The 27344-nt window shown below is 43.9% G+C and overlaps 2 protein-coding genes across 4 annotated transcripts in view; one reads left to right on the top strand and one right to left on the bottom strand.

The window, feature by feature from the left end:
* The window catches only part of GSTCD (glutathione S-transferase C-terminal domain containing), a 287431-nt gene extending 260424 nt beyond the window's left edge, over nt 1–27007 (bottom strand). For 2 of the 3 annotated variants that reach the window (XM_073601873.1, XM_073601887.1), the window contains exon 1: nt 26659–26955. The gene's annotated coding sequence lies outside the window, so the exon portion shown is untranslated. Of the gene's footprint in view, nt 1–26658 lie in introns of all 3 variants that reach the window. The other variant, XM_073601880.1, reaches the window with a different exon arrangement.
* The window catches only part of INTS12 (integrator complex subunit 12), a 48528-nt gene continuing 47949 nt past the window's right edge, over nt 26766–27344 (top strand). Inside the window, exon 1 of the mRNA XM_073601898.1 lies at nt 26766–27018. The gene's annotated coding sequence lies outside the window, so the exon portion shown is untranslated. The remainder of the gene's footprint in view (nt 27019–27344) is intronic.

Here is a 27344-nt window from a genome sequence, read left to right as displayed (position 1 = left end):
GTGACAATGGCACAGTGGGTGCACCACTGTAGCTACCGGTCAGACATGATGCCACGGCTGCAAACTTAACCAGTTGGTCACTAGGTGGCTGCAGCCAAGATCTTGACGGGATTAAAAATGGTTGAGAAGGCAGTGATAATCCAATATTTCCAGTCTCTGCTACTTTACATGTGTGGTGGGTGTGTCATGAAGACCTGAAAACTGCTGATCAACTGGTTGAAATGGTGAAAAGATACAAGGTGACAGAATAGGTGCTTGCTCCTTCTAGGGCTAGGCGAATGGAGGTGGTTTCTATACACTGGGGAAAGTTTTTCCTTTTGAGTTAGTCGCTGCCCTTCCTGTACAGGGGACAGGCAGGCCTAAACGTACACCGTTTAGGAGATATTCACCTTGCATGCAGCCACTAACGTCAGCGGCGCATGCGCTCTGAAGGGTATCAGGGACTCCAGGATGACACCCCCACAATGTGCGGCACCCGGTGCGGACCGTCCCCTTTTCTGTGCCATTATTGGCAACTCATCTTCTTTCGGCTGCATGCCGACAACGCAGTTTTCGCCCGATATGTTTCGGCGGCCGAAATTTCGGTGCACCTCTACTTGCAGGTCTTTTTTTTTCGGGGGGGGGGGGTGTTCCCCAGGGTTTACTACCGCTTTAAATGTTCCTCTGTTTAACCCCTTATTAACCCTTAATTTACACTAATCAGCCTTAACTAACGCCTTAATCTCCTCCATTTAATTATTTTCCTGATTTTTTTTTGTTCACTTCTATCTTATAAGCTATTCATGAATTTTAATTTTTTTTCGTTTGCTTTGTTCGTTAATATTTTTACACGTTCAACATATATTTACATGTTTCACATTAAAAAAAGCGCAAAATGTGAACAAAAAAAATTTATTTGTAAGCCATTTTTTAATGCTTTGTACCATTGCTGACAGCTGAAGGGTACACAAAACAGTTGCCGGTAGGTATCGGCAAGTACTAAAAAAAAAAAGGATCAGTATTCGTACTTGTAAAAAAAATGGTATTGGTGCATCCCTAGTCATGGCAATGAAAGGACTGGCTTTGTTGCCATGGCAAAGAAGATGGAGCAAAGGATGGATTGGTGCCTGTACTGTGGTAAAATAAGAATTTGTCCCAATTTTCTGGAACATTATAGAGCTGCACTCTTGTATATTATATTTTGGATACTATGTATTAAGGTATAGTGCTAGCAGCTGATGATTAGTTTATGATTTTGGGCCCTAGCGTGGTTTTAATTTTCTTTGAAATATGTCCCACTGCTTTGGCTAAAGAGGCAATGTTAGGTAATAGAGGGATCAGATCCATTGCCATGGTAAAAGAAGACACATAGAGCCGTGGCTCGGTCCCGCCCCCTTCTCTCTCCTCATTGGCTCACTAGCTCTGGCTGCTGTCACAGCCAATAAAGAGAGGGAGTCCTGGGGCAGCCAAGGTTCTCATGCACATCGCTGGAATGAGAGGGGGCTCAGTTAAGTATTAGGGGGGCTGTGGGGGAAGCAGCACAAAGAAGGTTTTGATGGGAAGAGGGGTGAAGTCAAATACAGGGCTATTTTAGACGAACACCTGGTAGAGTCTGCAAAAGACTTGAGACTGGGGCAGAGGTTCATCTTCCAGCAGGACAGCAATCCTAAACTTTCAGTCAGAGTTAAAATGGAATGGTTTAGATCATAGCATATTCATGTGTTAGAATAGCCCAAAGTCCAGACCTAAATCCAATTGAGAATCTGTGGCAAGACTTGAAAATTGCCGTTCAAAGACGCTCTTCATCCAATCTAACAGAACTTGAACTGTTTTGCAAAGAAGAACGGGCAAAAATGTCACTCACTAGATATGCAAAGCTGGTAGGGACATACCCAAACAACTTGCAGCTGTAATTGCAGTGAAAGGTGGTATTACAAAGTATTGACTCAGGGGGGCTGAATACAAATGCACGCCACACTTTTCACATATTTTTTTATTTGTAAAAAAATTTGAAAACCATTTATCATTTTCCTTCTACTTCACAATTATGTGCCACTTTGTATTGGTCTATCACATAAAATACATTTACGTTTTTGGTTGTAACATGACATGAATACTTTTTCAAGGCAATATATGTTTATTGAAAAATGTTTTAGCAGTTGGATCATGCCTTCATGTATATAGCTGATTTCTGTTAACTGATGCCAAACAGCTGAATCCTTAGTTGAAGTACATTTTGAGACACCATTTCATCTCTTAAAAGATGGTGTAAAGCAATGCATATTTTCTTCTGATCCACCCACACCTGCTGTGTTATATGGCTGGGAAGCCTTAGAAATGAAAAAACACCATTTAAATCCTGCAGTTTTGCAAAGTCCATGTCACAGCCCACTACCAGTCCAACTTTAGACTGCTAGTAAATGTAACTGCAGACTACTGTGAAAAATTCTAATGCCCTGTACACACGATCGCACATTCCGACAACAAAATCCATGGATTTATTTCTGACAGATGTTGGCTCAAACTTGTCTTGCATACACACGGTCACACAAATCTTGTCGGAAATTCCGAACGTCATGAACACGGTGACGTACAACGGCACTAGAAAAAGGAAGTTCAGTACCAAGTGCGCCACCCTTTTGGCTCCTTCTGCTAATCTTGTGTTAGAAGTTTGGTGACAGACGATTCGCACTTTTCAGCCTCGTGCTTTTCCAATCGTTACTGCTCTTCAGTTTGAGCTTGTGGGTTCATATCTGGTTTTCAGTGCTTGCCCCCCCCAAAGCGCACACGAGGTCCGTATAAAATATATGGAGTACTTTGCGGGGGGGGCATTGATATGCCAGAAAATGTTTAATAAACATTTTTAAAATAATTTTTTTAATTTAAAACTGAAATAATATTTCCTTTGATTTACTGCTTGTGTTTCTTTTAGCTATCTCCTAGGTTAACCAATGGGCTTTTTTTTGGCCATTTTCTTCAATAGAGCAAACGTAATTTTTTTGATACATGGAGGTGACAATCTCTTCTTCAACAAACTATTATGTTGTTGGTCTGCTACACACACACACACACACACACACACACACACACACACCTTGTTTTTGTTGTTAATGTATGTAATGCATTACTGTTAAAAATATACATCATTTTCAGCACCATGAATGAATTTTGCAGAGTCACGAAAATGGCCTGATTGTGGCAAATTATAAAGAACTGTGGAAGTTATTTACTAAAGGAAAATCCACTTTGCACTACAAGTGCACTGCAAAAGTGCACTAGAAACTGCAATGAAAGTGCACTTGTAGTGCAAAGCGGATTTGCCTTTAGTAAATAACCACCATTTCAGTGTAAACACCAACTTAGTCCAAAAAAATGATATTGAGCATTGAAAGAAGAAGCCACACATTGTTGAGTAGAAAACGTTTTACTCTGTGCACATTCACATGTGCGTTACAAAATGGTTTTTGAACAAACCAACAAAATTTAGGAATAACATTTTTGTTTTTGACAGTACAAATAGCCTTTTTTGTGTTAAAACAGGCATGTTTAAAACCATAAAACAATACACAACTCAGGGACTTACAAAGTTCAACTTTGACAAAGTGAAGGCAATATCAGACATTAGTATGTCCAAACTGTGTTGATTTTGCCTTCATCAGATGGGGTGATGTCACCTCCTGTGAAAGCCAAATTTTGAAGATGCACACAAATTGAGAGTCAAAATAGTTATTTCCCTCCTGATCCCATGCCTAATGTCAACATGTGCTAGCTCCCATCATGGGGGATCAATGGACGTGTTTCAGGGGTGCAACCCCTTCCTCTCATCTACTTTAGTTGCGAGGAAGGGGTTGCACACCCAAAACGCGTACCAAGATATCCCATGATGGCAGATAGCACATGTTGACACACTGTGTGCATCTTCAAAATTTGGCTTTCCAATTTTTTGAGAAAAGTTAGAAAAATAGAAAGAATTTTATAAATGTTGGTGTGTTTTCGATTTTGCCTAAAACATCAATGATGTTTTTGAGTCTTTTTTTCAACATCATTGATGTCTTCCTTGATCTTCTGTAAATCCTGATTGCACACCATGATCTCCCCGATGAGGACTTGTGCACTTGTGAAATGTGTTTCTTCTTTGACAACATCCACATCACGTAAAAAAAAAAAAAAAAAAAAACACACCATGTATTATAAATATAAATATGCAGGCATCCATCTATTACCTGAAGCTGTGGTCTCAGACACTCACCTGTTGTGGTCACTATTTCGCCTACTTCATAAACCTCTCCTTCCTCCACATCCTCTGGTTGTTGTTTTTGGATTTCCCCTTCTTTAGGAGGTTGGGGGTCCCTGGTGACCTCACAAAGACCCTAAAAAGTTTGTTCTGGTGTCCCACACTAGTGCTCATGCGTTCAGATGTGTAAACAGCTGCTGAGTGTCCTCTCCTTACATTGAATCAAGTTTGCATTTCATTCTAGTTACAAACCCATCTAGACAACAATGTACTAAACTTCTTTTAAGACAAATAGGCATGACCAAATGTAGTTAACCTGCATCTGCAAAAAACATTGTATTAGTGGGCGAACGAACAATGTTTACTATGAACGATTACTGTGCTCACGAACCTGAAACTTGCCATTTTAAACTGTACAACAGTAAAGAAAAGCACATGGAGCAGCATGAACGTAAGAACAATAGGAACACACGACAAAATACTTACTTTTTTGCAGTACTCTCTTGATTCTTCTGTACTGATCCTGCTCCCTCAATTTCAGGTCTGACCATCATTTCCTCAGTTGATCCTTGGATCGCCGTACCCCAAAATTCTTCGGCAGACTTTTCACAACTTTAGTCATGATCTTGGCCTTTCCACATTTGGGTTTGGGTACGGTCCATGCTTCCCGTCATAGTTAGCCCTCTTGAAGATGTCCACCATATCCACCATCTCTATTAAGACCATATTTGAGGCCTTAAATATCCTCCGGGACGTTTGTGGCTCCGGGCTTTCCTCGTCGTTGCTGCTACTCTCAGACACCTGCTCTGTCTCCACCATGTGCTCTCCCACTGCGCAGAAAGAGAAGGGGCGGGGAATATACTAGAAAGAATGTCAGGGGCGGGAGGAGTTTCACGCATGGGTATAAAGTCCTCATCAATGATGAGGACTTTATCCCCATATTCATTGATATGTACAGGGAGCTGCCCTGTCTGTGGCAGGTAAACCACCCCTTTTATAACAATAAACCAAACAGGAAGGCACGGCAACCTTCCCATATTTGAAGACCCTAATTGGTGGCATAAGGAGCACTTATAATAGGGAGCGCAAGAAGGTCCAGAATTCCCAGAGATCAGGAGCTGCAGCAGATGACTTTTATGTACCCAGGCTGTGGTACAATGACAGACTGCATTTTCTGGCAGGCCAGACTGAACCCAGGCCACCACTCTCCAATCTTCCTTGAAGGCTTCCTTCCACCTCAGCCGAGGCTTCCGACGTCCAACCTGGGCCTTCCAGCCAGGAAGAAGTGGAGGAGCCCAGCTTGAGCCAGGTATAGCATTGTTCAACATATTTCTAGTCAAATAATTAATGATGTTATTATTGATCAGTAATTTCTGATTTTATGTTTTACATATCAATAGACAGAGGTAGCCACAAATGATTGGGACAAGAAGGAAAAATGCTGGGGTCAGAATGATAGTCTTTTCTATTTAGTAACATTCAATTTGCAACAGTCATGAGCTGAAAATTGTGTGTGATTGATGAACCAAAAACTAAAACTATGTCCCTTTTTCATACACAGGAAAGTCTCAGCCAGGAGGAGGCCGTGGAAAGTGGCAGCCAGGAGGTGGCAGTGGAAAGTGGCAGCCAGGAGGTGGCGGTGAAAAGTGGCAGCCAGGAGGTGGCGGTGAAAAGTGGCAGCCAGGAGGTGGCGGTGAAAAGTGGCAGCCAGGAGGTGGCGGTGAAAAGTGGCAGCCAGGAGGTGGCGGTGAAAAGTGGCAGCCAGGAGGTGGCGGTGAAAAGTGGCAGCCAGGAGGTGGCAGGGGTAAGTGGCAGCCAGGAGGTGGCAGGGGTAAGTGGCAGCCAGGAGGTGGCAGGGGTAAGTGGCAGCCAGGAGGTGGCAGGGGTAAGTGGCAGCCAGGAGGTGGCAGGGGTAAGTGGCAGCCAGGAGGTGGCAGGGGTAAGTGGCAGCCAGGAGGTGGCAGGGGTAAGTGGCAGCCAGGAGGTGGCAGGGGTAAGTGGCAGCCAGGAGGTGGCAGGGGTAAGTGGCAGCCAGGAGGTGGCAGGGGTAAGTGGCAGCCAGGAGGTGGCAGGGGTAAGTGGCAGCCAGGAGGTGGCAGGGGTAAGTGGCAGCCAGGAGGTGGCAGGGGTAAGTGGCAGCCAGGAGGTGGCAGGGGTAAGTGGCAGCCAGGAGGTGGCAGGGGTAAGTGGCAGCCAGGAGGTGGCAGGGGTAAGTGGCAGCCAGGAGGTGGCAGGGGTAAGTGGCAGCCAGGAGGTGGCAGGGGTAAGTGGCAGCCAGGAGGTGGCAGGGGTAAGTGGCAGCCAGGAGGTGGCAGGGGTAAGTGGCAGCCAGGAGGTGGCCGGGCCCAGTAGCCTGCCCGAATCCCAGGTCCCCCCCCTCCGCCTTCCACAAAAAAGTCCCAGGAAGAGGATTAACCTGGAGGAGGCAGCACTTGGCCTATTTCGGAAGGCTACTGCGGCCCTCAGAAACCCCCCCCCCAATAATCCAGAGGACTATGCCTACATGGCACCCTGTAAAATGCAGGAAATGGAGGAGGGCCAATGCCTCTTATGTGAGGAAGTTATGTTACAAGCCCTAAAAAAGGGGTGGAGGGGCGAACTCACAAGCCAAAGCCCCGTTTGAGTTCAACCATGGTCCCTCCTCCTCCACCTCCTGCCATAACTACAACACCAGAGCCACAGCCTGGAAGCAAGCGTGTAAGGAAGACAAGAGAGTGATGGCCTGGGTTTGGTGTGGTCTGACAAAAGACGCAGACTGTTGTAAGACCACAGCCTGGGGACATATATGTCATCTCCTGCTGTTCCTGATCTCTTGTAGTCCTGGACCGGATTGTGCTCACTATTATAAGGACTCCTCAGGCCACCAATTTTGACTGTAAAAATAATTGATGTGTGCCCTGGGGTACAAAGGCTTTGCAAATTTCACCAGTTTCTCCAGCGTTGCCTTCCTCTTTATTTTGTTATGACCCATAATAAATGGCTATTTACTTTTCAGAAATACTTGGCTATGTGTTTAACTTCAAAAAGGACAGCTTGTTTCTGAGTAGGCAGGTACATTTTCACAAATGCAATGTGGAAATTAACAAGGGACACCAACACCAACCTCCTTGAGGTTAAAAAATACAAGATAATAATGGTGTTGTGGTATGGTGACACAAAACAAAAGAAAAAATTATGGAGATCACTATTAAAAAAAAAAAAACACTATAACCAAAAATTCGAAACATTATTATGGAGATCTGACGAAAAAAAAACAAAAAAAAAAAACAATTACTCATGAGATCACGAGAAATAATAAAGAAATCAGGTTGTCAGTAGGGATGAGCCGAACACTCCCCTGTTCAGTTCACACCAGAACTTGCGAACAGGCAAAAAATTTGTTCGAACACGCGAACACCGTTAAAGTCTATGGGACACGAACATGAATAATCAAAAGTGATAATTTTAAAGGCTTATATGCAAGTTATTGTCATAAAAGTGTTTGGGGACCCGGGTCCTGCCCCAGGGGACATGGATCAATGCAAAAAAAAGTTTTAAAAACGGCCGTTTTTTCAGGAGCAGTGATTTTAATAATGCTTAAAGTGATACAATAAAAGTGTAATATTCCTTTAAATTTCATACCTGGGGGGTGTCTATAGTATGCCTGTAAAGGGGCGCATGTTTCCCGTGTTTAGAACAGTCAGACAGCAAAATGACATTTCAAAAGGAAAAAAGTCATTTAAAACTACTCACGGCTATTAATGAATTGCCGGTCCGACAATACACATAAAAGTTAATTGATAAAAACGGCATGGGAATTCCCCACAGGGGAACCCCGAACTAAAATGTAAAAAAAAAAAGGACGTGGGGGGTCCCCCTAAATTCCATAAAATGCCCTTCAGGTCTGGTATGGATATTAAGGGGAACCCCGGACAAAATTAAAACAAAAAAAAATGGCGGGAACCCCGCACCACAATTTAAATAAAAAATGGCGTGGGGTCCCCCTAAAAATCCATACCAGACTCTTATCCAAGCACGCAACCTGGCAGGCCGCAGGAAAAGAAGGGGGAACGAGAGAGCACCCCCCCCCTGAACCGTACCAGGCCACATGCCCTCAACATTGGGAGGGTGCTTTGGGGTAGCCCTCCAAAACACCTTGTCCCCATGTTGATGGGGACAAGGGCCTCATCCCCACAACCCTTGCCCGGTGGTTGTGGGGGTCTGCGAGCGGGGGGGCTTATCGGAATCTGGAAGCCCCCTTTAACAAGGGGACCCCCAGACCCTGGCCCTCCCCCCTGTGTGAAATGGTAAGGGGGTACAAAAGTACCCCTACCATTTCACAAAAAAAAAGTGTCAAAAATGTTAAAAATGACAAGAGACAGTTTTTGACAATTCCTTTATTTAAATGCTTCTTCTTTCTTCTATCTTCTCTCTTCCTTCGGTTTCTTCCTCCATCTTCTTCTTATTCTGGTTCTTCCTCCGGTGTTCCCGTCCTGCATCTTCATCCGTGGCGTCATCTTATCTTCTTCTCCTCGGGCCGCTCCGCATCCATGATGGCATGGAGGGAGGCTCCCGCTGTGTGACGCTTCTCCTCTTCTGACGGTTCTTAAATAACGGGGGCGGAGCCGCCCGGTGACCCCGCCCCCTCTGACGCACAGGGACTTGACGGGACTTCCCTGTGGCATTCCCCGTGATGTCAGAAGGGGCAGGGTTTACGTAACGGGTGGATTTTTAGGGGGACCCCACGCCATTTTTTAAAAAAATTTTGGCACGGGGTTCCCCTTAAAATCCATACCAGACCTGAAGGGTCTGGTATAGATTTTGAGGGGGACACCACGCCATTTTTTTTTTTTTATTTTGGCCAGGGTTCCCCTTAATATCCATGCCAGACCTGAAGGGCCTGGTATGGAATTTAGGGGGACCCCCCACGTCTTTTTTTTTTAAATTGTGGTTCAGGGTTCCCCTGTGGGGAATTCCCATGTCGTTTTTATTAATGAACTTTTATGTGTGTTGTCGGACCGCCAATTCATTAATAGAGTAGATTTAAATGACTTTTTTTCCTTTGAAATGTCATTTTGCTGTCAGACTGTTCTAAATACAGGAAACATGCGCCCCTTTACAGGCATACTATATACACCCCCCCAGCTACGAAATTTAAAGGAATATTACAATTTTATTGTTTCACTTTAAGCATTATTAAAATCACTGCTCCCGAAAAAACAGCCGTTTTTAAAACTTTTTTTTGCATTGATCCTTGTCCCCTGGGGCAGGACCCAGGTCCCCAAACACTTTTTATGACAATAACTTGCATATAAGCCTTTAAAATTAGCACTTTTGATTTCTCCCATAGACTTTTAAAGGGTGTTCCGCGCTTTCAAATTTGCCGTGAACACCCCAAATTGTTCGCTGTTTGGCGAACAGCCAATGTTCGAGTCGAACTCGAAGCTCATCCCTAGTTGTCAGAACTCTGTGTGAATATGAGCAGCAAAACAACTTCATTATTCTAGCATTCTAAAGAAGAAGAGAATGCACTGCATTAAAAGATTTTAAAATTTGCAGCGTGACGAATGTGTTATCTCCATTACGAACGCTAGTTTTACCAGACCGGGCGCTTCCGTCTCCTACTTGATTCTGAGCATGCCTGAAACTTTGTGCGTCGGAATCGTGTACACACAATCGGTATTTACGAGAACGGATTTTGTTGTTGGAAAATTTGAGAGCCAGATCTCAAATTTTGTATGTCGGAAATTCCGATGGAAAATGCTCGATGGAGCCTACACACGGTCAGAATTTCCGACAAAAAGCTCCCATCGAACATTTTCTGTCAGAAAATTTGACCATGTGTACGGGGCATAAGACTAAGCCAATGATTCACACAGGAACACACATTTTGTCATTCATAATACTCAAAGTTCTTCAAAGCATTTCCCATGCTACTTTACAGGGAAAGCACTTGGATAGACACAGGCAACTTTTTACAAGTACACCAATAAACCTGACAAAATGCTAGCTTGTAAACCTAAAGTACAACTAAAGGCAAAATCTATTTTTAGTTTTAGTTTTGGATAGAGTGGAAATGGATTAGAACACCTTTCAGTTTTTATTACTGTCTGTGCCCCCATTAAAGCAGACCTTCGGTCATTTTTTTAACTTTCCATCTATTAAATCTTCTGCCCTTGTTGTTTTAACTTTGGATAGTAAAACATTTTTTTCTGCCAGTAAATACCTTATGCAGCCCACTTTCTGTTTCTTGTCTGGTAAAAAGCTTAGGCTTATGACATCATGCACAGATCTCTCTCTCACTCTCGTGAGAGTTTGCCAGGAAGGGAGGGGGTGAGCCATAAGAGGGCCAATGAGAGCTGCAGAGCTGGAGGTGTGTGTCTGTGTAAATCCAGGAAGTGAGCAGGCAGCAGCTTCAGCTTCTCACAGTTAAAATGGATGCAGCCAGACTCAGTGGAGGGAGATTTCTGCAGCATATTTGGCAAGTACAGAATCACAGTATATATACACAATAATATGCAAAGTGGTTGGAGGGAAGCTTCAGAATGGAAAAGATGTTTTTATTAAAACATTTTGTGAGCAGACTGCAGTTTCTCTTTAAGTAGATTCACCCTCTCTATTTGTCCTGTTTACCATTATCATTAAAAGTGAAATGATAAAAGAAAATCCCACATTTTGGGTTGTCCTAGAAAAGTAATAGAGGGGAAATCTTCCAACGGGGAAACTAGTTCTGGTGATCGAGGGGGGGGGGGGGGGGCAAAGGATTCCCTTAATTTGCAGGGATTTCCTCTCACTTCCTGTTTGGCTATGAGACAGAAAGTTAACCACTTAAGGACCAGCCTCGTTTTGGATTTTAGGTGTTTACATGTTTAAAACAGGTTTTTCTGCTAGAAAATTACTTAGAACCCCCAAACATTATATATGGTTTTTCTTCTAACACCCTAGAGAATACAATGGCGGTCATTGCAATACTTTTTTTTGCACCGTATTTGCGCAGCAGTCTTATAAGCGCACTTTTTTTGGAAAAAAATCACTTTTTTGAATAAAAAAATAAAACAACAGTAAAGTTATTTTTTTTTATATTGTGAAATATAATGTTACGCCAAGTAAATTGATACCCAACATGTCATGCTTGAAAATTGCGCCCGCTCGTGGAATGGCGTCAAACTTTTACCCTCAAAAATCTCCATAGGCGACGTTTAAAAAATTCTACAGGTTGCATATTTTGCGCTACAGAGGAGGTCTAGGGCTAGAATTATTGCTCTCGCTCTACCGGTCGCGGCGATACCTCACATGTGTGGTTTGATCACCGTTTTCATATGCGGGCGCTACTAGCGTATGCGTTCGCTTCTGCGCGCGAGCTCGTCGGGACAGGGGGGTTTTAAAAATTTTTTTTTTTTATTTTTATTATTTATTTTACAATATTTTATTTATTTTTACACTGTTTAAAAAAAAAATTGTGTCACTTTTATTCCTATTACAAGGAATGTAAACATCCCTTGTAATAGAAAAAAGCATGGCAGGACCTCTTAAATATGAGATCTGGGGTCAAAAAGACCTCAGATCTCATATTTACACTAAAATGCAATAAAAAAAAAAAAAAAAAGGCATTTAGAAAAATGACATTTGAAAAAATATGCCTTTAAGAGGCGTGGACGGAAGTGACGTTTTGACGTCGCATCCGCCCAGCAGTGTCATGGAAACGAGTGAGCGCCATCTTGGCCTCACTCGTCTCCAGACACACCACGGCACAGGACGCGATCGCCTCCGCCGCTACCGACGGCTCCGGTAAGCGGCGGAGGGCACCGGATCGCGGTGGGAGGGGCCCTCTCCCGCCACCGATAAAAGTGATCTTGTGGCGAATCCGCCGCAGGGACCACTTTTATCTGAAAGCCGGCCGCCGCACGAAAACGGGGATACTGGGGTTATGGCAGCTAGCTGCTGCCATAACAACGATATCCCCGTTCAAACTTAGGACGTACATAGTCGTGCGGCGGTCGGGAAGTGGTTAAGGGAAATCTCCGCAATCGGACCAGTGTTGCTAACCGTCAGTATTTTTATTGGCAGCCAGTAAAAAAACTGACACTTTACTCCTGCCAGTAAATGCCAGTGACAAAAAAAGGTTGCCAGTAAAAAAAAAAAAAAAAAATGGCTGTGATGCTCGGAGACCATCCGAGTGCCTGCTACACAGTGTTCGGGCGGAGGTGGTGCCTGAGTAGGTCATGTGATCTCATGGTGCAAGGGAGCTGAGCGGAGCAGCCGGAACCTCGTGTGCGGGTCTGCAGGACAGGAGTAGGACTGTCAGTGCTGTTTGGACTGGAGTGGACTGAAGGGACCACCTGGCGTAGAGAGAGACTGTCACTGAGATTCAGAAGGTGATGTGTTTTGTCGGTGAGGTGTCATCATCTGTGCTGCTGCACACTGCTGTCAGTGTCAATGTGAGAGTCAATTTCATGAATGTGTGCCTTCCCATTCTAATTTCTTTCCCTCCTGAGTCCTGTCCCTGAGCTACTGTACATACTTACTATAGCGAAAATAAAATAAGAAATATGTTTTTTGCCTTAATATCTACCTTACATCAGATTGCATATTGCACTTGTTTGTAGCATAAATACTAAAATTGAAACTTAAAACTGTAATTTTTGGAAATGCCAGTAAAAACGTGGCCGTGCCAGTAAATTTTGGGTGTCAGGAAATTTCAATCTGGTAGGTTGGCAACACTGAATCGGACACACATGACAAAAAAAAAAATAATTAAAAAAAATTAAAAAATCTAAAAAAAAATCTGACAGGGGTTATAACCCTCCCGTACTCTATCCAAAATAAAAAAAAATGCCTGTAGTACATACAACCTATTGTCATTTGTTGATCATGTCAGTAACACACTTCATGCCCTAGGGTCACATCGCTCCCATGCTGCACAACAGAGTTACATACAGCCCTCAAATTTTGCCACTGGCTTACTTGCATTTTGCAAGTGGAAAATAAGGGCAGGAGAGTGTGGGCTGCCTGGGAGCGAGGGGCCGAGCAACACAGGCATGCGTGGTTCAATAGCAGCTGTTCTCCTGGCGATCGTGAAAGGGAAGAGAGAGGAGAGCAGGTGGCCGGATTATCAGAGAGTGGGGAACATCGCTGTAACAGCTTACATTTCAATTGCCGTGTGTTCCCTGCACTCGCTGTCACATACAGCCCGCCTCCTGGCCCCAGTACTTTGATAGACAGATCACCCGTCCAACTCCGGGACATGTGACGTGTATCAAACTACCCGGGCAAGGAGGCGGGGCTGTAGGTGATTGCGATCAGTGGAAACACTCGGCAATTAAAATGTAAGCTGTTACAGCAATGTTCCTAGGCGCAGTGATGATCCAGCCGGCAATCCTCTCCTCTCTTCCCCTGCACTGGTAGGCTGCATTGATGGACACAGGCGAGGCCGCATTGATGGACACAGGCGAGGCCGCATTGATGGACACAGGCGAGGCCGCATTGATGGACACAGGCGAGGCCGCATTGATGGACACAGGCGAAGCAGCATTGATGGACACAGGCGAAGCAGCATTGATGGACACAGGCGAAGCAGCATTGATGGACACAGGCGAAGCAGCATTGATGGACACAGGCGAAGCAGCATTGATGGACACAGGCGAAGCAGCATTGATGGACACAGGCGAAGCAGCATTGATGGACACAGGCGAAGCAGCATTGATGGACACAGGCGAAGCAGCATTGATGGACACAGGCGAAGCAGCATTGATGGACACAGGTGAAGCAGCATTGATGGACACAGGTGAAGCAGCATTGATGGACACAGGTGAAGCAGCATTGATGGACACAGGTGAAGCAGCATTGATGGACACAGGTGAAGCAGCACTGATAGACACAGGTGAAGCAGCACTGATAGACACAGGTAGGCTGCACTGATAAAGTTGTTGGTAATATTTATTTTTATAATTTATTTCTGCATAAAACATTTAATTAATTGTCATTTCATTAGATAATTTATGAGGGCATGTTTAGGGGCGGAATTATTGGCGGGGCAGGGTAGAGGTTGGGTGGGGCAACTGGTGGCGAGTAACCCTTGAGGCCTGGCTAGTAGTTCAGGACTTGAAGTTTTGAGCCCTGACGTAGACAATCAGGTTGAAAAAGACACAAATCTATCTAACTCAACCAATACGGAGCAGCATTCTTACCCTAGGCAGCTCTCCTGATTTGAAATACAAACACTTCTCCCTCTCATCATCTCTATTACAGAGATTGGCATTTCTTTTGCCGCGTACACACGATTGGATTTCTCGTCGGAAAAAGTTATGACGGCTTTTCCGACAGGATTCCGCTCAAGTTCGCCTTGCATACACACGGTCACGCAAAAGTTCGCTGAAATTACGAACGTCAAGAATGCGGTGACGTACAACACTACGATGAGCCGGGAAAATGAAGTTCAATGCTTCCGAGCATGCATCGAATTGTTTCCGAGCATGCGTAGGAATTTTGCACGTCGGAATTGCCACAGACGATCGCATTTTCGGATAGGAACTTTTCCCGACCGAAAAATTGAGAGCATGCTCTCAATCTTTTGCTGGCTGAAATTTCCGCCAGCAAAAGACCAATGAAGCATACACACGGGCACATTTTCCGGCGCAAAACTCTCATCGGTCTTTTGCGGGCCAAAATTCTGATCGTGTGTACGTGGCATTTGTAGTTCAGAGAAGATAGCAGAGAAGCCAAAAACATTATTTATTTGTCACAGCTCCCTCTGATTATTAACCTCTGCTGCACAGGAAGATTACGGCACCTCCTCACCACCAGTCTACTGCTGTCTGAGGAGCAATCCGAACACGTGCTCTAAGCAATGTAGTGTGTGTATGACATCAGATCCCGGCCCCCTAATTTCTAAAGAATCACATTTTGTTACTTTGCAGCCTGAAATTAAGACAGACACAGTTTTTGTTGTATCCAGCTGTATTTATTTAGTGCAACTTATAAAACCCAAGTGAAAAATATAACACCAACATGCCAAAAAAAAAAAATCAAAAACAGAATCACTGAGTTGGAAAAATGATCAGTATTTTGTTGGACCACATTTTGCTTTAATTACCGCTTTTAGTCTGTTGGGATATGTCTCTACTAAACTTTGCTCATCTAGACTTTGCAATATTTTCCAACTCTTCTTTGCAGAACTGCTCAAGTTCAGTTAAATTTGATGGTGACCATTTATGGACTGCAGTCTTCAAGTCATTCCACAGATTTTTAATGGGGTTTAAGTCTGGGCTCTGACTAGGCCATGCAAAGACATTCACCCGTTTCTCCTTCCACCACTGTGCGGTATTTTTTGCTGTATGCTTTGGGTCATTGTCATGTTGGAAGGTAAACCTTCTTCCCATTGACATTCTTCTGGCAGAGGGCAGCAGATTTTCCTTTAAGAATTTAACAGCATTTTGCCATATCCATTTTTTCTTCTATCCCGACAAGTGCTCCAATCCCTGCTGCAGAGAAACACCCCCATAACAGGATATTACCACCTCCATGCTTTACAGTAGGAAAGGTATTATTTGGATGGTGAGCTGTATTGGATTTCCGCCAGACATATCATTTGGTGTTGAGGCTAAATAATTCAATTTTAGTCTCATTTGATCAGAACGCCTTTTTCCATGTGGCCTTAGAATCTTCAAGGTGCGTTTTGGCAAAGCTCAGTCATGACGGCACGTGATCTTTCTTGAGGAGTGGCTTTTTTCTTGCAACCCTCCCATACAAGCCACATTTGTGGAGAATATGTGATATTGTTGTCACATGTACACAATGACCACTTTGTCATAAATTCCTGCAACCGCTTCAGAGTTGCCACTTGGTAGACTCTCTGACCAGTTTTCTCCTGGCTCTTTTATCAAGTTTGGAGTGATGTCCTGATCCAGGGAGGGTCTTTGTTGTAGCAAATACCTTCTTCCACTACTTAATAATAGACTTCACTTTGCATCTAGGCATTACTAAACCTTTTACATTTTTTTGTATCCATCTCCTGACCTGTGCCTGTCCACAACTTTATCCCGGAGATCCCAGGGACAGTGCTTTGCCACCCATAGTTGTTTGCTTCAGCTGCACTACCAGGGACTGAAATGCTACAGGAAAGCTCTTTTCATGCTAAGCTAATCAAAATGACCACAGCTCATCACAGTTTAAAGTCAAATGGCTTTGTGTGCCATTGAGAAGGTGATTAGCTACACCTGACTGAAGTCATTATTTGGAAGGTGGTGATCCTTTTTTCACCTCAGTGATTCTGTTTTTGAATTTTTTTCTGACAGGTTGGTGTTATATCTTTCACTTGGGTGTTATAAGTTGCATGAATGAGTAAACACAGCTGGATAAAACAAAAACGGTCTGTCTTCATTTCAGGTTGCATAGCAACAAAATTTTAAAGGGGTGATTCTTTTCTATGCCCACTGTATATTCACTCATAAGTAATCAGAACAAACCACCTATGTACCTAAGGGTTTTCAATGCTCTGGCCCATAACCCCTTATCATGAGTCTATGATTCTACACAGTGGGGTTGATTGACTTATACTGGGGAGTGCAAAAACTGGTACAGCTGTGCATGGTAGCCAATCAGCTTCTAACTTCAGTTTGTTCAATTAACCACTTCCCGACCAACCGCCGCAGTTATACTGGTCGGTATAGCAGGCGTGTGTGCGTGCTGCTGCACAGCAGGGGTGTCGATGCTCGTGGCCGACGGTCGCGATGACTGCTGGCCATGAGCGATTGTGAGCAGGAGACACAGATGAGTGTGTGTAAACACACACTTCCCTGTTCTGTTCTGACAGGAGTGACAGATCGCGTGTTCCCATTAGCTAGGAACCACGATCCGTCACTTCCTCTAGTCAGTTCCCTCCCCCTTCAGTTAGAATCCCCTCCCAGGGAACACAGTTAACCCCTTCACCGCCCCCCTAGTGTTAACCCCTTCACTGCCATGGACATTTTTACAGTAATCAAGGTATTTTTATAGCATTGATCGCTGTATTAATGCCAATGCTCCCAAAAATGTGTCAAAATTGTCCGATGTATCCGCCATAATGTCACGATAAAAAAAAAAAAAATCGAAGATTGCCGCCATTACTAGTAAAAAAACAATAATAATAAAAATGCTATAAATCTATCCCCTATTTTGTAGATGCTATAACTTTTGCGCAAACCAATCAATGTACGCTTATTGTGATTTTTTTTACCAAAAATATGTAGAAGAATACATATCGGCGTAAACTGAGTAAAAAATTGCTCTTTTTTCAAAAAACGGGGATATTTATTATAGCAAAAAGTACAAAATTTTGTATTTTTTTTTTCAAAATTGTCGCTATTTTTTTGTTTATAGCGCAAAAAATAAAAATAAAAAAGGCGATCAAATACCACCAAAAGAAAGCTCTATTTGTGGGAAAAAAAGTACGTCAATTATGTTTGGGTGCAACGTCGCACGACCGCGCAATTGTCAGTTAAAGCGACGCAGTACCGAATCGGAAAAAGTGCTCTGGTCAGGAAGGGGGTAAATTCTTCCGGGGCTGAAGTGGTTAAGCTTTGACAAAAAAAAAACGGAAGCTGATTGGTTCAACCCCAGAGTCTCCATTGGCCTCGTGGCCCTTATATTTTGCCAGGCGATTATTGCTTATTATAAATCTTCTGCTTCCTATTGGTGAATTTTTTCCTCTCTTCCTGTCAGGAGGGGAAGTGAAAGATTATCTCTCCAACAGAGACACAAACAAGAACAAAACACACATTACTAGCAGATTGTGGAAGGGTTACAACTTCTGACAATGTTTTTTTTTTTTTCTTTTTTTTTTTTTTTGCAGTTTGTGTCATCCTGCCCTGGTTATAACTGCTCCCCTAATTTATTGTATGGGTGTTAAAAGCAGCGCATGAGGGAGAAATGTCACATGCAGAACAAAGAACCACATAATCTTTCCCTACTCAATCCAAATTTTTTAAAAATTGGCTTGAAATAAGAGCTCATTATATGGATACTTGTTTCAAATCAGTGACTTAGAAATTTCTGGAGCCATTAGATCAGAATTATACCCAGAGAAGTACTATTTTCAGAAAGAGAGGTCAGCAATGACTGCCTCCATATTTTTACAGTTTCCTTTTAATTGATTGTGCAATAACCTCAAGCAATAGAGGCTTGTCACTTCATTGCTCTCTGGATAAAATCCGTCCATGCAGTTCAGCTCCCAGCCTTCCGCTGGTCAGAAACACTAATAGACTTTTCAAAATGTATACAATCTGGAAAAAGGGCAATTGCGGCACTTTAATAAAAATGAAGAATATTGCTATATTTTACCCAGTAAACTAGTAAAAAATTAATTTACTGTAGAACGAAGCACACTCTAGAAAAATACACATTGCATAATTTTAGCATGATCGGTTAGGCAGTGGTAGCCATATTAGTGTCCCTGTAGCAACAGAGCTGAGCATTGAACCTGTTTTTATTTGCACTAACAGTTAGACCCGGTTCACACAGGGGCGGCTTAGCCGCCTGACAAGTCGCTGTCCATTCTGTACAATGGAACCGTTCTAATAGGGCGGCTCAAGTCGCTCCGACTTAGAAAAAGGTTCCTCTACTACTTTTGGGGTGACCTCAGGCGACTTGCATTGACTTCTATACAGAAGTCATTTTGCAAGTCACCGCTGAAGTCGTGTGCAGGTCGCCTCTGTGAGTCACGCTGCAAGTCGTGCTGCCCCTGTGTGAACTGGCTCTTAGGGCTCATTTACACTTGCTTCAAAATGTGGCATTGGACACGCTTTTCTAAAGCACTCGGAATGCCAATCACAGCGCCTCTCACTGAATAAAATGGTAAGCTTACAGTCCTGTTTACACATTGTGTTTGCTTTGTTTCACAAATTATACCCCATGTTGCTTTTTTGGTGCTTCAAAGCATCTCCAAAACCTTCAAAGTAGTCTATGATAAAGCTCGCTTACAGCACCTGCAGCTTTTGAGGGGCTTTTATTCAGCGTTTGTTTTGCTTTGTTTTGGAGGTATTGCAGGTATGGGATATCCCAGAATGCCATGGAAAACCAACAAGTGAACTGGAAAGCCGTCATCAGCAGTCACTTCCAATTCATGTGTATATATTCTGGAAGTGGCTGGTGCAGACATCACATCTGGTTTGCAGCGTAGAGCAGCAGGAGGTGAGTGAGATCCGGACTAGAGCGACCAAGCAGACGGCACACGTGGTGTGCAACTTGCGAACACTATAGCAGAAGGTGAGGGGGTACCGGAGAGAGAGGACAGAGTGACAGAGGATCAGCAGAGCTGGGGGACCAGAGCATGAGAAACTAGCAATGTCACATATGGCGTGCAGCATTTGAGCAATATAGCGGGAGGCGAGCACAGATCAGAGAGAGAGGAGGATAAGTAAACCAGAGGATCAGCAGACTGGAGGTTACTACTGAGCAGGGGATCAGCAGAGTTATGGGTTACTATTGAGCAGGGGATCAGCAGAGTTATGGGTTACTACTGAGCAGGGGATCAGCAGAGTTACGAGTAACTACTGAGCAGGGGATCATCAGAGTTACAAGTTACTACTGAGCAGGGGATCAGCAGAGTTACGAGTTACTACTGAGCAGGGGATCAGCAGAGTTACGAGTTACTACTGAGCAGGGGATCAGCAGAGTTACGAGTTACTACTGAGCAGGGGATCAGCAGAGTTACGAGTTACTACTGAGCAGGGGATCAGCAGAGTTACAGGTTACTACTGAGCAGGGGATCAGCAGAGTTACAGGTTACTACTGAGCAGGGGATCAGCAGAGTTACAGGTTACTACTGAGCAGGGGATCAGCAGAGTTACGGGTTACTACTGAGCAGGGGATCGGCAGAGTTATGGGTTACTACTGAGCAGGGGATCAGCAGAGTTACGGGTTACTACTGAGCAGGGGATCGGCAGAGTTACGGGTTACTACTGAGAAGGGGATCGGCAGAGTTACGGGTTACTACTGAGAAGGAGATCGGCAGAGTTACGGGTTACTACTGAGAAGGGGATCGGCAGAGTTACGGGTTACTACTGAGAAGGGGATCGGCAGAGTTACGGGTTACTACTGAGCAGGGGATCGGCAGAGTTACGGGTTACTACTGAGCAGGGGATCGGCAGAGTTATGGGTTACTACTGAGCAGGGGATCGGCAAAGCTGGGGTTACTATTGAGTGGGGGATCCGACTGTTAAAGTGGAACTTCAAGTTTGCTTTGTTTTGCTTTTTGTGTCCTCTTCCCCCAGTAATAAAAATAGTGCCCAAGATTTACATTACGGGTACTTTCACACTGCCTAGCGCCCGGCTTTACCGCTGTTATAGCGGTGTTTTTAACCTCCAATAGCGGCCGAAGAAAGGGTTAAAAGCGCCCATGTTGTGCACTCAGACTTTCACACTGTCAACGCACTAGAGGTGCTTTTCATGCGCTTTACAGGTGCTATTTTAGTGCTAAAACGCATGAAAAGCACCTCAGTGTGAAAGTAGCCCACCTCTCCACCAGAGCTGCACAATTAATCGTTAAAAAATCGTGATCTCGATTCACCTCCCCTAACATCTCTATTGCTGAGTTTGACGATTCTTTCATGTAAACAAGTGGAGAGATTATCTGCTCACTCAGCTGTCAAAAGAAAACATCCAGTCTGCCAAGTTTAGAACTTGAAAATGTATCTAACTTCCTTCTTAGATCAAAGGGATAAACTTCTCTGTGTAAACAAATAATCTGGGCAATCTGCCAAGCTTTAAACAAAGTGTAAATGCAGGAAGTTTAACCACTTAAAGTCTAAATCTTTTTCTGACACTTCTTTCTTAAGTTAAAATCAACATTTTTTGCTAAAAAAAAATTACTTGGAACCCCCAAACATTAGAGATATATATATATAAATAAATGGCAATTGCTGCAATATTTTATGTCACACTGTATTTGCCCAGCGGTCTTTCAAATGCAATTTTTTGGGAAAAAATACACTTCAATAAATAAAAAAAAAGAAACAGAAAAGTTAGCGCAATTTTTTTTGTTTTAATGTGAAAGATGATGTTACGCCGCGAGAATCGTGAGAGAATCGTGATCTATCCTCTAAGCAAAAAAATCATGATTCTCATTTTAGCCAGAATCGTGCAGCTCTACTCTCCACATGCCAATGCTCCCCTGCTTCATTCCTCAGTCCAGCGCTGTCAGGAGTCTACTGGCATAAAGACAGTCACGTCATTCTGCTCATTATCTGTGAGTCCTGGATGCCACTGACAGCCCCTTGGCCTCCCCCATCATAACATGGGTGCTGCTCAGGCCTGGAGTGCAGGAAGAAAAAGTCTTTCTGATTCTTTCTACAAGAAACATAGCAAACCCTTGTGTATGAGGTGGTCATCAGACTAATTATCTCTCAGGATCTCTGCAATTTTATCAGTCCAGTACACACTTTATTTAACAATAGCAAGGCCCTAAATAAAGGGGAACCTTTTCTTTTTGTATTCTGATACTTTCACTACAATAAAGCAATCCTGATGTACTTTATTATTTAACAAAGGGGGAGCCATCGAATCCCCCAAAACAAATAGGATTTTTGTGATAGGAGTATAAATAAAATGAAATCTGGATTATATACATTCTGCTTGAGGCCACCACTCCTGGCAGAGCTGCCTAAGGAGAATCATTCTCTATACTGCCTAACATCTGACTAAGGGCTTGTTTATACTTGCTCAAAATACCGACTTATCAAACGCGCCTATAGCATTAGGCCCCTTTCACACAACAAGCCCGTTTTTTCAGGCAGATCCAAGCGGGCCATCCATTGACTCCTATGGGGAGACAGATGTAATCGGAGATGTGTCCGCTGACACCCGTCTGCCATCTGATTCGCTCAAGACAGACGTATGGTGATACATTCACCATCCGTCTTGGCAGATCGGATGAGATCTGATGAATATGGACATGTTGTCCATTTTCGTCAGATTTCTCCATAGGAATCAGCGACGCTCTGACAGACCCCTCCCTGCTCAGTGAGCAGAGACAGACCTGTCATCCACCGGCTCGGCTAAGATCAACGGAGCGATCCCCCACTGAGCTGGCCGACTCTGCTGAGTGGATCCGCCTCATGTGGAAGGGGCCTTAACGTGCGTTAATAGGTGCAGTTCATAAGCATTTAATTAGCATTAAAAACGCTCCCCCAAACACCCTATGCGCGTTTGACAAGTGTTTTGGGATTGTTAAAATCACAGCACAAACACCTACAATAGCTGGTTGTTAAGGAGCAGGCTGGGAAACCCCTGCCTGCAGACCCCAACAACCACCTCCCAGGGTTGTGGGGAAGAGGCCCTTGTCCCCATCAACATGGGGACAAGGTGCTTTAAGGTGGGGGGCAGAGCCCCCTCTGTCCCATAGTACCACCCCGTATTGAGGGCATGTGGCTTGTTATGGTTCAGAGGGGGGCTCCCAGGCTGAATGCTTGGATAAGGGTCTGGTATGGATTTTGAGGGGACCCAACGCCATTTTTTTTTTTTTTAAATTGGCGCATGGTTCCCCTCAAAATCCATACCAGACCTGAAGGGACTGGTATGGATTGATAGGGACCCCACTCCATTTTTTCCCCGATTTTTTTTTTGCCGGAAATTATTACCCTCAGTTACCATAGATTTGAATGGGAGGCACTGAAAGGTTTCAAACACCTCCTGACTCAACATGAGGCTTCAATTTTGAAAAGATACGACACTAACACATCATCTTTTGATAATGTGAATAGTACTGTCTGCTGTCCATTGTATCATTTGCATAGGCATTTGAGGGGTGTTTTTAATGACCCTCAAATGCTTGAGGGTGTTTTTAATGCCATTGTGAACTTAGCCTAAGAACACCTACTGTTTTAAAAGCTCCAGCACCCCTCCCTTTTCTTTTACTTCCTGAACAAAAAAACCTCACAGAGATTTTAACACCTACCAAACAAAAAATGTCAATAAAGAAGGAAAATAACTCCCAAGAGCCACACAACACACAAAACCGCAGGGACGTGCGGTGAGGTCAGTGGCCGGTGAGGCACTGGCTATTATCAGAGCCAGATACACACTGGTTACATACACCGTGATCGTTAGCGCAAGAGCAATAATTCTAGCACTAGACCTCCTCTGTAACTCAACATGTAACCTGTAAAAAAATTTAAAATGTCATCCCAACCATGACACTACCTGCCTGGAGTTTGCATGTTCTCCCTGTGCGGGTTTCCTCCGGGTACTCCGGTTTCCTCCCACACTCCAAAGACATGCTGGTAGGTTAATTGGCTTCTGTCCAAAATGGGCCCTAGTATAAGAATTTGAGTTGGGGACCTTGGATTGTGGGCTCCTCGAGGGTAGGGACTGATGTGAGTGTGCAATGTATGTGTGGAGCTCTGCGTAAATTGGCGGCGCTATATGGGTACCTTAAATAAATAATAATATAATAGAGGAGCATCTTAATGTTAACATCTTAATAAGACACAATGTACAGGGATAGGGAAAATTGTAGACACGCACTCAGGTTGAACTGGATGGACTTGTGTCTTTATTCAACCTTACTAACTATGTAACCTATGGAGATTTATAAATACTGAAGTTTGGCGCCATTCCAAGTGTGCGCAATTTTAAAGTGTGTCATGTTGGGTATCTATTTACTCAGCGTAACATCATCTTTCACATTATACAAAAAAAAAAAAAAAAATCGGGCTAACTTTAGTATTTTTTTTTTTTATTCACGAAACTGTTTTTTTCCCCAAAAAATGCATTTAAAAAAATTGCTGCACAAATACCGTGTGACATAAAAAGTTGCAACGGCTACCATTTTATTCCCTAGGGTGTCTGCTAAAACAATATATATATATATATATATAATGTTTGGGGGTTCTGAGTAATTTTCTAGCAAAAAAAATAAGATTTTTACATGTAGGAGAGAATAATTATATATATATAAAAAATATAAAAATAATTATTATATACTGTTTTTAAGGAAATTTACTATATTTTCAAAATCTGCACTCAAGCAGGTGGCTTAACAGACAAATTACTGAAATTTTAAGTTATAACTTCCATCTAGTAATTTCACAGTAAATAGATAAATAATAAATTATTATGTTATAGCATATAAATATATGATTTTGCTTGAATATAACAGTACCTTTTCAACAGAATCAGTTTCTCCCTCTTAACTGTGTGAGAAAAACATATGATTGTTGGTAAATCTTATACCCATAAACGCATGTTTTTTCCTTGTAGTTAAGAGGGGTGGGCTGGAAAGGAGCATTTGTCTTTTAGACACATTCCCTCTTCTATGACACTCCAGTGAGAGGCGTGCCTTCACTGCAGCAATTTTATTGGACAGCTGGGACCAATGGTACGTTTTCCCATTGGTCCAAGACTCCAAGCTATTTATTGAGCTCAGTGCCTCTGACAAGAAGTGAGGAGAGGCACTGGGAGATCAACCTCTCTGCTGCAGAGTGTGCCAGCTTGTATTTAAACCGGACCCTCTGTATTTAGCTTCTGACAGGCTGCGCAAGGAGCCCCATATCTCTGGAACCATGGGTCATAGGAGCCCCTACCCAGTGGTGGGGTAGGCTTTGGCTACATACCCCCAAAATGTGGGGTCTCTGTGACTCCAGGTCGCCAAGCTATGATCCTTGAAGCTCTTTTTTTTTATTTTTATTTTAATGTTTATGGCAGGTGAGGCCCTGCCTCACCTGCCTCCCCTGACTGCACCTCCCTGGTAAAGAGTGAAAAACAGCCTCAGCCTAGACTCAATCTAGGCCCCACACTGACATGTGTGGCCCTGCTCATGGGGCTTAGTCATGTGTAGAGATGGGCTTGGGCATGTTCGAAATACCACATGCCTGATCCCGCCAGGAAGCCGACACTGCACGCGGCTAATCACAGGCAATGGGAAATGTCTCACTGCCTGTGACTAGCGGTGTGCAGTGACAGCTTCCTGGCGGGATCAGGCATGTGGGATTTCAAACACGCCCGAGCCCATCTCTAGTCATCTGAATTCCCATGACTAAGCCCCATGGGTGGGGCCTGGATGGAGTCTAGGCTGAGGCTGCTTCCACGCTCATTAGGGTTTTGTGTACTGTGCGGCTCTTGGGACTTCTTTTCCTTCTTCATTCACTTCTATGGAGCCGAGATGAGCTCTTTCCTTGCCTGCACTCCCAGTGGTTATCAGCATATAAGGACCTACTAGAGCCTGAAGTGACCCCCTTCAATTTCTCTGTATGGAAACAAAAATGGCAACCACCCCAATTTAGTGCTAGCTGCTGTACAATTCACAAGCAATCTGGATTCAATTTCAGCCCATTCATTTGAATGGGCTGAAATTGCGTCAGACAGCACCATAAGTAGTGCATGCACAAATTGTAAATAAAACGCACAGAAACATGGGCCACATGTACTGTACTTTTTTACATTTGCACATGAAAGCACCACAATGATGTGAACTGGTCTCGGTGAAATACATACACACATTTTTCATGCATATGCATTCATACTGCTTTCAAAAAAGAATCTGGCTACATCTGGTGTCAACAAACTCTTACGATCTATTCACACAGAAAGGGTTTGTTATGCTCTGTAAACCATGTGTGCACTGTAAAGGGATGGTGCAATGCCTTTTAATCAGGGATAAGCACAGGTTAGGACCAATCCCGGAGGCTAAGGCCCAATCAGCTGCAGCCAGGCTTTTCCCCACCCCGCTGCCCCATGTAATAGAGAGGCAGGAATGCTTGTGACTAAGGATGAGCTCCAGCGTGTTTGCACAGCCCATGTGTAGAGCTCGCCAGGAAGTCGGCGCTACACAGCGCTGATCACAGGCAGTGAGACATTTCCTGATCTCTGCAGCCGCACATCGGGACAATGCCTATGATTATCGCAGAGCAGTGCCGACTTCCTGGCAGGCTCTACACGTGGACTGTGCGAACACGCCGGAGCTCATCCTTACTTGTGACACCACTGACCTAATATGGGCACATTTTTGAGAATGTCATTGACAAAATTAAGTCATCTGTGGGGAACGCCCTGACCACTGATCTGGCCCCAGCGACAGCTTGGTTCGGTCCGAACCTAAGTTCAGACCAAATCTGTGCTCATCCCTAGTTGTTATGACGCATCACACGGTTTACTTTTTTTTTTTCCCTAGCTTTATTGAAACGACGCAAAAATGTTGCAATACATCCTAGCGTCACATCATGCTGCGCTGCAGAAAAATGCATCCTTGTCCTACTTTTTTTTTTTTTGTCACCATTCCAGCAAGTTGGTGTAAACCAAAACAACAGGACATAAGGCATACTGGCTTGTCTATGCATTGGGACAGTGTTTGGCACTGCCGCCCGACAAAGATGATGTGAATGGGCCCTGCTTCATGTACACATTTTGAGGACATTTCTGGGGAATATCTGAATACACAATGTACACCATTTTCTGAGAGGAGTAGTAGACTGAGATATTGATTGTGCAGTCCCTACCTGTGCTCCCTTGCTGTCAGTCAGTTCATGTTCCCTATGCACCACGTCCTGCTCCAGGTCCCTCAGCCTCCATGTGCACACATACACTTCCTGGCCGGCTGTGCACACCTCTATACAATCCCACCCTCAGCACACAATCACTGACAGGTCACAGAAGAGAAGCATGTCTGCACCTAGACACACCATCCCGATCACCTAACTCCAATAAGAACTCTACTCAGGGATGCTTCTTCTCCTACTTACAAAGCAAGCGGAACGTTAAGGCCAGGCTGTGTTATCTGGGGAATGGCTTGTGGCGGACCCGCACCCGGAAGTCGCCTGTGATTCTGCAAGGGATATGCACTGTGCTGTACCGGCTGGGTAAGCTTCATTCTAATGATACCCGGCATTGACACATACGATGGACTGCTGTTAAATAGATTATAGTTCTCTAGTTAAAAATGTGACAATAGTTGCTTGGCTGTCATGCTGACTTATTCCTGGTCAGTGGCTTAGTGTTGAGGAAAGGGCAAACATGAAAGCCAGGCAACTAGCATTTTCAGAAAGCAGTCCTCAATGGCAACCACCATGTTTTTATCTATGACAGATTTACTTTAATATCCTGCTGGGGAGGGTCAGTAGAGTGAGATCTCTTCAGAGCCAGTGCTGGGCTTATGGGTTTTCTTCCCTCCTGTCACCGTTTTTGC

Source organism: Aquarana catesbeiana, linkage group LG01 (genome assembly GCF_042186555.1).
Source record: "Aquarana catesbeiana isolate 2022-GZ linkage group LG01, ASM4218655v1, whole genome shotgun sequence".
Lineage (NCBI taxonomy): Eukaryota > Metazoa > Chordata > Amphibia > Anura > Ranidae > Aquarana > Aquarana catesbeiana.
The sequence above is the reverse complement of the archived record's forward strand: the minus strand, read 5'-3'. Positions and strand labels throughout refer to the sequence as shown.